We start from the raw sequence: 13,739 nt of genomic DNA, 5'->3' as shown, positions 1-13,739 counted from the left end.
TCCCATGCAACCTGTTCCCTCACTGCATTCAGTCAGACAGAGAGGACTGCAGCTAGTCAGACACCCCAAACAAATTGCCACCTCCCTCCACCTCACTGCTCAGATGCCAGCACCCATTCATCCTCTCTTTCTTCCATCTACCTTATGCAGTCATCCCCTTATCTTCCCCTTCCCAGGAGGCATGAGAGTGTTGAGTTTCTGCCTCTCTCTCCTTCTGCAGAGGGACACTCTAAATCCCCCTCCCCTATGACTCCTCATCAGCCAGTTAATTACTCACTCACTCACTCACTCACTCACTCATTCCCTGTCCTCCCAGCCACTATCTGTTTCCTTATCTCTCTTTTTACCAGCTCTTGGAACTCCTCAGTTCAAGCAGGCAGCTAATTCCATTTAGCTGCTTGCTCGGTAAGATGTCCCCCCCCACCTTCCAATCAGCTGAGCTCCCTGCCTGTGTGGGAGCTTTAAGCTTCTGAGCAAAGCTCAGAAAACTGCTGCATGAGCACACAGGTGCACAGCGTAGAGGGAACCTAGTCGCCCACCCCACCTGAGTTTCTCTCAACACTCCCACTGGTCAGCTGTGAATCATCTGGTTGAGGAAGCTCATAAACAGTCAGTGCTGATGTAACCCCTTCTTTATTCTTCCACTAGAACAGCTGTCTGCAACCAAGGCTCATGTGCCAGGGTTCTGCTAGCAGAAGCTATCGAACTCAGTGATAATACATACTTCTTGATTCAACACTGAATAGAAAAAATATATCCACAAGGATGCGATCAATGTAAGTCCATCAAAGAAGAGGAATTGTTTAGCTACAATAAGACCTCTTAGACTATAGGATATGTTCCCAAGGGATGCAGTGGAAGTCGTATTGCTTGAGCTATTTTTAAACCAGATTTGATAAGCATTTGATAAAATATTGTACAGAACAGTGGGATGTTATTTGCACAAGAATATTCTGTCCTGCATGGTACGTACAGTCTCTCAGGTATGTCCACACCTGCATGGTTATGTGCCGATAAGTGAGCACCTTGTGCAAAGGAGGAGAAGATAAGAATTTAAACACTTTATTTCAACCTGATTTGTCCTCTCATTCTGGGACCATAGTATCTTGGTTCCAATCAGGAAAGCCGATAATTGACTTTCTGTGCTTCTTATCCTTGGATCATCAGGTGAGGGGATAGTTTTTCATAGCATCCCGTACTCATTGTCTAGAAAATGGCCTTGCTTTCCTAGTATTTTAGCTGGCTGGGACTAGAGAGTTCTTAAATTTACGACACACCTGGGGTTCTCAGGTATTTTAAATGATGACTTCCAAATTACACCTCCTGGATTTGTCTAACACCTTAGATAGACAAAACACACCTCCAGATTAGATAATTGCCAACTATATAGGATGGCATTTGATATGACAAACCAACAAGGCATCCAGTGTCCCTCTTATAGCACATGGTTGGGGCATTTGTAGCATACAAGAAATGGCATACTATAACTTCACCTATGCGAGGAGCAGCTTTATCTTGGAGACCTAAAAATAGAAAGTGTAATCAGTCACCTGACAGATGTTTCAGCCAGAAAGCACAAGTTTATTTTGGCATGGACAGCATTAACAAGTGACTTGGCCGTTTTAGTATCTTTTCTTTAAAAAATCTCTTTGCTCTCAGAGGGAGAATTCAGAGCAATAAATAATGTTCCCTTGATGGGAATGCTTCTGTCTGGCACCCGCAAATCTACAGCTAACTGAGATACAATGCCAAAGATGAACCAGGTAAAGCTTGTTGTTTGTGTCCTAGTTGTCAAGGAGACAAGAGCTTTGTTTGCCTGACACGGATAGCAGGCAAGAATAGGAAATGAATACCTTGTTTTTAAAACCGTTTCCAAATTACAGGTTCTGTTCGGAGCTACACCACTTAATGACTTTTTTTTTTGTAATAGGCATCTAACTAAATCCCACTAGCCACAACTGGTGATACATTTCTTAAAGGCTAAAGTCAGAAAGGAAAGAATGAGAGCATAATCTCTCATTGCTTGTAAGGAGGGGTGCAATGATGTTGTCTTACTTCTGGTAAAAGATGGTGAAATGTATGAGGGCCATAAATGCCATTTTAAACAAACAGAATTAAACCTTAAGTAATTAACCTAAAAAATGAACAGTCTCAAACTGTTTTCTCTCTGTAGGGCTAGTTATTCTATCCGATATCATACCTGTCACCAAGGTGTCTGAGCATCTACTTTTCCCTCTTGAAAAGTTTTCTTTTTTTGTCCTAAGTCTTCTCTCTCCATTACCCTTCCTATTGAGGCTTGAGCTATTTGAAGTGGCCCAGGCACTGTGCTCTTTGTCTACATACCTACAGTAAATGCTTTTGTGGCAGCACTTCAGACTGAAAGCTAGGGATGGGACAACTGTTTTGGATAAGACAACTCATCTTCCTGCCTGTGAATTCCCCTAAAACTTGAACTGAACCTGAACTTTATTAAAGTTTATAAAAGCCTTTAATTCACTTTCCCTCCTCCATACACCACATGTGTTCCACTGGGGACTGGAAATGCTGTTATACTGCAAGAAATGCTGATCTTGGGGGTTTGTAGCCTGACCAGAAACTAGAAGTACTTAAAATCTCTTTTGGGAGCCTGTTCCCACGAGCAGTTCAGAGATTATGAATGGGCTTCAGAGAAGCATCCAGGTTTGGGAGAGATTGATAGATTCGGTATTTAGACTCAGTTCACATAAAGAGGCTCATCGGTATTTCATATCCAAACTAAGCATGTGTAAGTTCCTTTAAATAGCAGCTCACTTTAAAAATAAAGTCTACCAAGTCACCTGTCCACCTGAGCAGGGACTGAATAAAGGAGTGAAGCATATGAAACCCATCATTTACTGGCAGATGAATTCCTCGTGGAAGAAAGGGAAAGTCAGATGTCCAGCGCAGACAGCTTTATGGTCTTTAGAGTTCCATTGTGTGCTGTATTGTCTTAATGCTGTGGAACTCGGTCAGCAGTATTGACAACAGCCAGACTGACACATTCGCGCCACTCATGATGTCATCTCACAGGCATTTGTATCAGTTCTTTCTGTGTATCCACTGCTATACAAACAACAGTTCACACAAGCGCAGTTCTAAAAGCTGTTCTTCTTGAAGGCATGGCCCCTAAAAAGGCAATATATAGTGAAGGGAACAATCAAGCAGTGACAGAAAGATGGCAGCATGACCCAATGGACCTGGCCCCCCTGCCTTAGTATCCGAGCACCTCACAATCGGTAATGTATTTCTCTTCACTACCTTCCTGTGAGGTAGTGAAGTACTATTACCACTGTTTTACAGAGGCACTAAGGCCTGAATGAACAAAAGGAGTTAGATATTGGATTGATTTTTAGCATGTCTGGTCGGCAGTGCTAACTGGAGCCATCAGGGTCCTTTTTTGACCGGCGTTCCAGTCAAAAACTGAATGCCTGGCAACCCTAGCTTAGTCCCTGCTAGGGATGTAAGCAATTAGTTGAGTAGTGAACTACTTGATAAGCCTAGACTTTTTGAGTTGTCGAGTTACTACTCGCTTCCCCACTTTTTTATACAATAAAAAAAGTGAACACATATAAAATTGATGGCATCATGTGCCTAAAGTGTCCGTCTGCTATGTATATTGGACAAACTTCTCATACACTTTGCCAAAGAATCAATGCACATAAAACAGACATCAGGCTCTCTCACAGAGAGAAAACTGTTGTTTGCCATTTTAACCAGACTGACCATTCTCTCAATGACCTTAAAACATGCATATTGCTTCAAAGAGATTTTAACTCCAGACTTCAAAGAGAAGCCTCAGAACTGTCATTCATGCTTAAATTTGACACTTTACGTATGGGTCTTAACAAAGATGCCAATTATCTCCATTACATTACAAAGATAGCTTCCCCAATTATCATCCCTAATGTCATTACCTCACAGACACAAACCTTCCCCCTTCACCCCTCCTCTGTTCTTAAATCTGATTCGTCAATTATATGTGTTCACTTTTTTTTTATTGTATCACTTTGGTATATATGGTTGTGCCAATTTTCTTCCACAATTTGATCTGAGGAAGTGGGTCTGGCCCACAAAAGCTCATCACCTAATAAACCATCGTATTACTCTTTAAAGTGCTGCATAGTCCTGTCTTTTGTTTCAGCTAGACCAGACTAACTCAGCTGCATCTCTATCACTATTCTTTTGTAATAAGGATTGACTACCCTCCAGCAGCAAGCCAGTCTGTCTCAGAGAGTCTATAATATCCTTGCCCAGTCCTAGGCTCTGCTTACTCTTCTTACCCTTCAAAAATGATATGTAAAATAAGGAAATCAACCTGTTTTTATATGTCCACATATATTTAGAACCCTAAAGCAACATGCATACTGAATATCTCCACAGTTTCATGTAAGGCCTTTACGAGTTGAGCATGGAATCAGACACAAAATGTCATACATTTGGGGTGGAACCCATCTCTTGAACATTAAGGATGACATTCAGATTTCTCAGCAGGAACCCTGCAAGAGTTTGGTTAGTAAATAAGAATAAGTCTGTCCTATAAAAAAAAAGACTTCAAGGAGCTACGAAGTCTGCTGCAGTCATATTAGACCCAGTCGAGCATGTGAAACATCACTTTATATGAACCCTGGTCTGCCAGTAAAACATGTTCCAGCCGCTTGGCTCTGCCTGAGCATGAAGGGGACTGGAAAAAATAGAAAATCCACCAGCTGTCTCAGCTTCCCTTTGTAGCAACGTGGAACTATTCTCTCTCTCTCTCTTTCTTTCTCTCTTCTCCCTTAGTTTGTACCACATGAGAGTGCAGAGAGAACCCCCCCCAAACCAAAGAATTGGGAGGATGGTTTGGAGTGGAAAACAACCATAAAAACCTCTTTTACTAGCAGGGAAAGCTATTTCATACCCGAGTTCCTTAGTTACATGCTGGATTGGATTGGAGAAGTGACTATTTGCCCCTTTTATGGCTTTTTATCATCCATACTGGAACACAAACTTCTCTTTTCCACAGAGGACTTTGAGGTTTTAAGGCAGCAGTGGGGAACATCAGACCCAGGGGCCAGATGTGCCCCCCGGCTTGCCTTAATCCAGCCCTTGAGGTTCAGCACTAGGGAACATCACCCACCCGCAGGGCTGGAACCCACAAAATCTACTAACTTGGGTCCCCCTAGTCTCTGTTGTGCAAGGGGAATATGGGGACTGTCTTTCTCCTTCTCAGACAGCGGCTTCTCGCTGTACTGTCACTTGTGTGCAGTCCTCGACTGATTTTTCTGTTGGTCAGCGGCCCCCCAACTCAAAAAGGTTCCCCACCCCTGTTTTAAGGGATGGTTACCAGCCTAGAATGCAGAATTGTTCTATTCTTCATGGACCTTAGTGTTTTGCTCTTCCCATGATTGTATGCTGGAGCTGGTGTGTATTGGCAGGCCATGCTAGCATTCCCTTTGGCCTGCTCTTCCCTTCACCCTCAGTGCTGCGCCACTCCACAGCTGAGTAGAATAACTGAGATTAATCATGTGAAGCACGTCAGCCCTTCCTAGCTGGTTAATTACACTCCCTTGACTTCTCAACATGCTCAGTCTTTCCAGTCCCACTCCTCCAGCTCAATCAGCAGAATGATGCAGCAGGGGAGATGCTGTGTGGGGGTTAGGAAGTGTAATTAACCAAGCAGATATCATTGGTCACATTCCTTTCGCTATTCTGTCACAGAAACCCCCACTCCACATAGAATAGAATGCTAGACCTGGAAGGGACCTCGGGAGGTCATCGAGTCCAGTCCCTGCCCTCATGGCAGGACCTCGTACTGTCTAGGCCATCCCTGATAGACATTTATCTAACCTGCTCTTAAATATCTCCAGAGATGGAGATTCCACAACCTCCCTAGGCAACTTATTCCAGTGTTTAACCACCTTACCGTTGGGAAGTTTTTCCTCATGTCCAACATAAACCTCCCTTGCTGCAGCCCATTGCTTCTTGTCCTATCCTCAGAGGCTAAGGAGAACAGGTTTTCTCCCTCCACCTTGTGACACCCTTTTAGATACCTGAAAACTGCTATCATGTCCCCTCTCAGTCTTCTCCTTTCCAAACTAAACAAGCCTAATTCTTTCAGTCTTCTTCATAGGTCATATTCTCTAGACCTTTAATCAGTCCTGTTGCTTTTCTCTGCTTCTCCAGTTTCTCCACATCTTTCTTGAAATGTGGTGCCCAGAACTGGACACAATTCTCCAACTGAGGCCTAATCAGCGCAGAGTAGAGCGGAAGAATGACTTCTCGTGTCTTGCTCACAACACACCTGTTACTGCATGGCTACAAGAGGAAAGGGCCACCCTCGTCCCCACACACCCTGCCATAGGTGCTGGAACTAAAGGGAGGGCAGCTTGAAGTGGTTTCCATTATATCTAGGGTTTACAGTTTGATTCGATGGCTCTCGGTACCTCCACTACAAAAATTGTTCCAATGCCCCTGTACCCTGCTTTATTGGGGGGCAGGCAGTGAGGAAACCTGACTGCAGAACCCTGGTTGGTGAGGGGACAGGGCTGAAACCCCACCCTCAACTTCCTGCTCATCCCTTATGGGGGAGAGGAATTCCATGTACAGCAGGAGCCCAGCCCTGCTCAGCTTCAGACAGGAAATTGGGTGGCATGGGGGTGGGCTAAAGCGAAGAAGCAGGCAAATGCGGAGAGAGTGTGTGGTGTTGCTGCTGGCAGTAGGAGAAGAATGCACAACCGCAGCCTAGGTCTAAGGAGAGGGGACCAGATCCCAGCCAGGCTGGTAGAGGGATCCAGATCCAGAGAGATGACCTGACTGCACTGTGACCATGGAGAAGGACACTCCACATGGCAGAGGCCAGGAATCACCCTCTGAGCTCACACTGCTCCCAAGCAGTGGCAAGGGTGCCCTGTTTTGGTGCAAAGAGACTGCGTTGTCAGGGATGGGGCAGTTCAGACTCTTAGATTAGTGAGGGTCAATCTGTCTGTCTAGCTGTTGGGGACTCAGTAGATTGTATTATTGCTTGGGGAGGGGAGTATTCGAGAGCCCCTATAGGGCCTTCATCTGTCCCTTTTGCTAGGTAAGCTTTTATCACTGCCCAGAAAAGTGTTGGTTCATTGCTGAGTGCAGCATGTGTTGAGGTTAATACCTGCTTCCCCAAAGGTTGTGGAATGCAACCAAGGGATCTGACTCTGGTGGGAGGCAAGCCATGGTCTCTTGAGTGTGTGAGCTGGGTTTGGGATCCAGTTACTGAACAGAGGGTGCCTCCACAGCAGTGGTCAGCTCAGGATGGGAGCAGAGCATGGCCAGGCAGAGCAACAGGAGGGGAGGATAGGAAAGAAATTGCCTAGGATTGAGGGAATAGGAAAGGGAAGTACCCAGATGTTGAAGAGGCAGGAAGGAAGCCAGCAAACGAGAGGAGGCAAACATATGTGAGAGAGAGAGAGAGAGAGACAGAGAGAGAGAGACACGCTTCTGAGGAAAAGGCAGTACAAAAAGAGGCAGCAAAGGGCAGGAGAATAAAAACAAGACAGAAAAGAAGGAAGAAGACAAAATATGGAGATAAGAACATTGATAACATGAAGGATGTCTCTGGTAGACATCCTGGGGAAAGGGCAGCCTGCATGGAGGCCATGGGGAGACCTTTGGGTCTCACAGTATGTGAGTGTGTAGGCCATTGCAGTGACTTAAGCACATGCTTAACTTTACACAGTCTGAGTAACCCTGCTGAAACCAAATCACTTTGTTAGGGTTTCAAATGAAGCATGTGCCTAAATCTTTGCAGGACTGAGTGTATAGTCATGATGGAGGGGGAGCTCAGTAAACAGACAAAGCAGAGTGTTGAATTGGGTTTTAAAAGGGCAATCTGGTATTTTATACCTATAAAGCAAACTAACATTGGCTGAAAGAAGTAGCTATTGTATCAATTCAAAAGTAATGATTAACCCAAATTAAATTTGTAAATGACAGTTTACAGAGTACTGAAAAATGGAACGAACAATTTAAAAATGCTTCAAAATATATAACAATTCTCGAATCATTATTTCTGAATTGGAATTTAGGGCTGTGCTTAGAGGTTTCACAGGGTACGTCTACACTACAACGTTAATTCAAACTAACTTAGTTCGAATTAGTTAATTCGAACTAAGCTAATTTGAACTAACGCAGCTAGAACTAAAAACTAGTTCGAATTAGCGTTTTGCTAATTCGAACTAGCGCGTCCACATTAAGTGGACCCTGAACCAGGCTTAAGGATGACCGGAAGCAGTGCCGGCAGGGCATCAGAGGAGGACTTAGAGCGTGGAGATGCTGTCTCAGGCTAGCCGAGGGCTGTGCTTAAAGGGTCCCGACCCCCACCCCAGACAGACAGTTCTCAGGGGTGCCCCACTTGCAAAGCAGTCCTGGGTTGGATTGCCCGGACTACCCACACTGGGCACATCACAGCACTCGGCCATCAGCCCAGCTGCACTTGCCGCAGGCTGCCATCTGGGGAGAGGAGGCAATTGGGGCGCTGCAGGAGAGCTTCCACCCCCAGAAGCCCGCAGAGCCAGCCCAGTCCTCCCCATCAGGGGCTTGTGCCCCATTCCTCCCTCACCTCCTTCCACTTACCTTTCCCTAGCCCCTCTTCTTGATGTACAAAATAAAGATAACGTGTCTTCCAAAATGGAATCTGTCTTTATTGAACAAAACTGGGGGAGACTGGGAAAAGGAGGTGGGAGAGGGGAAGAGAGAGGCTGGGAGAGGGGAGGGCAACTAAAATGATCAGGGGTTGGGAACAGGTCCCATATGAAGAGAGGCTAAAGAGACTGGGACTTTTCATCTTAGAAAAGAGGAGACGGAGGGGGGACAGGATAGAGGTCTCTAAAAGCAGGAGTTGGGTGGAGACAGTGCATACAAAAAAGTTCTTCATGAGTTCCCATAAAGAAGGACTAGAGGACGCCAAAGGAAAGGAATGGGTAGCAGGCTTCAAACTAGTAACAGAAAGTTGTTCTTCACAAAGCAAAGAGTCAACCTGTGGAACTCCTTGATGCAGGAGGCTGTGAAGGCTAGAACTGGAACAGAGTTGAAAGGGAAGTGAGATCAAGTCATGGAGGTTGGGTCCATGGAGTGCTATTAGCCAGGGGGTAGGAGTGGTGTCCCTGCCCAAGGTTTGTGGAAGGCTGGAGAGGGATGGTACGAGACAAATGGCGTGGTCACTGTCTTCGGTCCATCCCCTCCAGGGTCCCTAGGGTTGGTCGCTGTCAGCAGACAGGCTACTGGGCTAGATGGACCTTTGGTCTGACCCAGGACAGCCATTGTAAGCTCAGGGCTCAGGGTCGGGGGTCTCAGTGGACCCCCTTGATTCTCTTGCACACCTGCTCCTGGGTGGCCAGGCTGGCAGCTCTCCTGCCCAAGCTGGCCACTTTCCTGTGCCTAGTGCAGAGATCGTGGACAAGGTCCACGATGTCCGCACTAGCCCAGGCGGGTGCCCACCTCTTGCGGTCCCGGGCAAGCTCCCGGGAACCGCCAGCCTGGTCCCGGGAAGAGGGGGAGGGCTGCGGGGCATCGGGTGGGTGGCTCGATCCATGCCAGGTGCAGGGTCTGCTGGCTGGGTGCTGGCAGGCTTGCACCTGGCACGGGCACCGTAGCCAGCCCGTGCCCCTTTAAGGAGTCCGGGGCCGGGAGGGGGGCAGTAGAGTTTCCCTGGTGTTGGCCAGAGTGGCCACCAGGGAAACCTGGGGAGGGCTAGCCTCCCACTAGTTCAAATTAAGAGGCTACACACCCCTTAATTCGAACTAGCTAGTTCGAACTAGGCTTAATCCTTGTGGAATGAGGATTACCTAGTTCGAACTAAGCGCTCCGTTAGTTCGAATTAAATTCGAACTAACGGAGCGCTAGTGTAGCGCCTATGAAAGTTAGTTCGAACTAACGTCCATTAGTTCGAACTAACTTTGTAGTGTAGACATACCCACAGGAACCAAAGTAAACCAGGGTGTAGCCTGCAAATATTCAGGTAAAATGGAATCACCTCAAATATCTTAGTGTTTGTGTGTTTTCACCAACTTTTGTAAAGGTTTTTTTGTATATGGTATTTCTACCATGCATGAACATGCTGAAGAGGCAAAAATCTTGTCATTTAGGCCTCATAAATGACCAAATAGGCTCTAATAGTGGCCTAGAAAAAAGTAAGTGGAATTGCAAATCCTCAAAGCACAATCTGACTCAAAAGTGTAATACCCATCTGCACCCCAATACACTCTTAGGTGACCTGCCATTAAATTAAAAAAAAAAAGTGTGTGGTACTAACAATGTAGGAGCAGCAAGTAGGGAATGTGAGCATGCTGGGTGTGAAGAGTGAGGAATGTTGGGTGTCAGTTGTGATTTCAGATTTCTGTACATTCCCCCTGTTCCCACTTCACCCCCAATTCAACCTCTGCTTTTCAAGTGCCAGAATTGTGCTGGTGTGTGTGGGTGCATGTTAGTTTAAGTCAAGATATCTTATGTAACATTAATGGTGCCTTACAGAGAATAATGGGTTAACTGCCGGTTATTGTATGGCTTTAGACTCCTTCCAGTATTCCACAGTCTTATAAGATCATTTCCACAATGTTAGTGCAGCTCTTTGCCAATGACTGTTTTGTTTGGAAGTAATTTGAAAGCTTATTTTTAAAATGACTTTCCTTTCTTTAAACTAGATTTGACTTGTTGGCACTGTATAGCATGAAAGTTTGTATAAAGCATTGGGATATATGTATAAAGGTTATGAGAGAAATACTGCATGTGTTACATTGTGTTATTTTATAGCATAGCTAAGAGGTTTCCTGTTCTACAACAGATTTACGATTTGTTGTTTTTCCAACACATGCATTAGTGTGCATTCAGCACCTATACAAGGTACAACCCAAATCAAATTCTCAAGGTGACTGGAACATAGCCATTTAGGTCTATCCTGATCATGTTTCTGTGACTCAAAAGTATTGGATATAATGATGTGTTCTGAGAAAATACAGCTATAAATCTCTGTGTTTATTTCATCAATTTACTCTTACAGCCATCATTACACTGTAGAATCATTGTGCTACCTGGTACAAAATAATGGTTGAAATACAAGGATGGAGTCTAACCCTACCCTGAGCAGATGTATTTGCTGACAACTCTGGAAAGAAAATCATTAATAACACTACCCTTATATAGGGATGTCAAAATGCTTTTCTCACATTAGTGAGTCAAGCCTCACCGCTCCCCTATGAAGTAGTGTTAACCCCATTCTACTGAGGAGGAAACTGAGTCACAGAGTGGTTTAATGGCATGCCCAAGATGGAAATTCTAATCTTGACTTCTATGGTTGTGCGTTAATTACCAGACAGTCCTTTTTAAAAATATTCTTTGCTCACCTGACTTTCCTTCATAGTCACAGAGCATGTGAATGACCTTTATGCTAAAGCATTTGTCCGCAAAAAATGTATGCTTTGTAAAAATACTATACTTTTCAATTGTTGGTGATGTGTTGAACAAGAGTTAAACGGCTTGGTCACCTCCACCCACCCTGCCTACAATGGCTGACAAACTTGTCCACAAAGGGCTACTTTGGATTCAAGTAACTGTCACTTGTGGTCTTGGAGGTGGAGGGATAAAAGTTCTTTGTTTCCATGCCTTCACTGACCTATCTGATGCACTTCTTTCTGCTTGGACTGGTCACTGGGTCCCTGTATATGGCCCATAATGAATTCTAGACTACTTTAGAACTGAGATTGATAATGCTTTCTCTTGCTAAGATGGTCACACTTTCCTTTATATGACATTGCTGCTGTCAGTTGCTTCTAACTTTGCCAAACTTTATTCACTTGGGCTCAACTTTTCCATTCCAAGTGGGGAAAAAAATTCAGCCATTTCTGAGAATGGGGTTAGAGGGAAAATGTATTGTTTTGTTCATGTTACAAATATTCTGGGGACCTTTTCTTTGAATGGATCCTCATGCTTTGGAGCAGGGACTTGTAATTTGGTGGGTTGGGATGAGGGCATGGCTTTTGTGTCAGGGATTTACTTTTTGATAACCTCATGAAAATCTGCCCAAATCTGTCCAACTTATGAGACTTTGGAAAAAGTCTAGTTTGCAGGTGGTTGGTTTGTACCAACCATGTATAAATTAATTTTTTTTTGTTTGTCAAAGGCTCATAAGTTGGCCAAATTCAGGCAGACTTTCTTAGAATTTAGCAGGTAAAAACTCTGAAGTTTTGGTGTTTTCTGAGGCCACTCGGCCTCATTCAGCTCCTAGAACTGACCAAATTTGGGCTTGTGCCATCCCTACTGTGCAACTTATCATATGTCATTTCAGGGCTCCAGGGACTTTACCAATAATGATGATTCTAGATGCTCCAAGGCACAGGGGCAACAAGCAGGGAGCCTGAGCTGTGCCCTCAGTGACTTCCCCAACTGGCACCCCAGCATTGTGGAGAAGAAAGCTGTCTGCCTATAATGCAGTGGAAGCAAGAGCAGAGCAGTGGAGAAGGGAAGGGAAAGGACTGGGACAGGGAGATGGGTGAGACTACAACAGGAAGAGAAGAGAGAACCTATGATAGAATGCTGTGGTAGAGAAGACTGGGATTGGCTGAGTGAGGGGACTGGGCATGGAAAGAAAATGGAACTGCTTGCTCATGGAGACTGGGACTAGATTCTGGGGGGCTGGGAGTCAAATGGGGGGGTGGGTTTGGGGCCAGTTGGCAGTGGGGAGTCTGAGTTCAGAAAACCAGCTGAAAAATGGGACTGGGAACCGTGTGGGCGGAAGAGAAGACAGATCTGACATGGAGTCAGGATCTAGGGGGACTGGTTGGGAAAGAGCCTGGGACAAGGAGCTAAGGAGTGTGCAAGGTGGATAGCACACTGAGATTGTTTGAAGAGCCCATGGCACTGGAAGGAGATGGTAGTGGACACCAGTCTGGGAAGAAGAGAGAGTGGACAAGGAACTGGGAAGGACAGAACAGCGATGGGCTGGGCAAAGACATGAGCTAGGATGAGAAGCCGGAGAGCAGAGTATGAGTCTCGATAAACAAGGGGAATGGGACTGGGACAGAGAGTCAGGCATGGGAACTGGGATGGAGGCAGATCAGAGGAGACTGGCAGAAGGGGTAAAGTTTGTGATTGTAAAATTAAAGACTATATCATGAGGTACATGCACAAAGGGAGGGGGCAAATTAAGGCTACATGCCTCACCTTCATTGTGGATTTTCCTATTTTTTGAGAGCCTATTTTAGTAACCTTAGTGTTTTTAATATAGTATTTTTGCATGTAAGACACTCCTATTCTAATCACATCACACCAAAAGTCAATTCCTGACTTTCCTGCCATGCATCTGTCAAAATGTGAGTTGCCCTTCCCCTGACATTCCTTGCTGGCTTGCACTTGACATTTTAATGTGATGAATGCACATCAGACTCTGTATTTCTACCACCACCTACTTGCCTTGGCTCTAGTTTCTTGTGGTCATTAGAATTTCAGCAATGTGCTGTTTCGTGGCAGATAATCTCCTCTCCCTTTCTGAGCTAAGTGTGCAGAGGGGGTGAGGGCATGGGTGTGTTTCTTGTCTTCTCGAGATTTATTACATTCCTATTTCTCCACCTCGTCTACACCAATAAATCAATGCTGCTTGTTATTGTCTGCTCCTTGAGCAGTGTTTGGGAAAGCTGAACTAGGAGAGATCAGCTATTTGGGCTTGCTGCAATTGTGTGTGGACTTTTTAAAATCCCTTTTTCTTCTGGCATTTAGAC

General features: G+C 45.1%; 1 long non-coding RNA gene across 1 annotated transcript in view; it reads left to right on the top strand.

Moving 5' to 3' along the window:
- The first annotated feature begins 1,647 nt into the window (after positions 1-1,647).
- Positions 1,648-13,739, top strand: part of LOC142826481 (uncharacterized) — a 124,294-nt gene continuing 112,202 nt past the window's right edge. Inside the window, exon 1 of the long non-coding RNA XR_012900646.1 lies at positions 1,648-1,763. This is a non-coding gene — a long non-coding RNA (uncharacterized LOC142826481). The remainder of the gene's footprint in view (positions 1,764-13,739) is intronic.

Source organism: Pelodiscus sinensis, chromosome 1 (genome assembly GCF_049634645.1).
Source record: "Pelodiscus sinensis isolate JC-2024 chromosome 1, ASM4963464v1, whole genome shotgun sequence".
Lineage (NCBI taxonomy): Eukaryota > Metazoa > Chordata > Testudines > Trionychidae > Pelodiscus > Pelodiscus sinensis.
The sequence above is the reverse complement of the archived record's forward strand: the minus strand, read 5'-3'. Positions and strand labels throughout refer to the sequence as shown.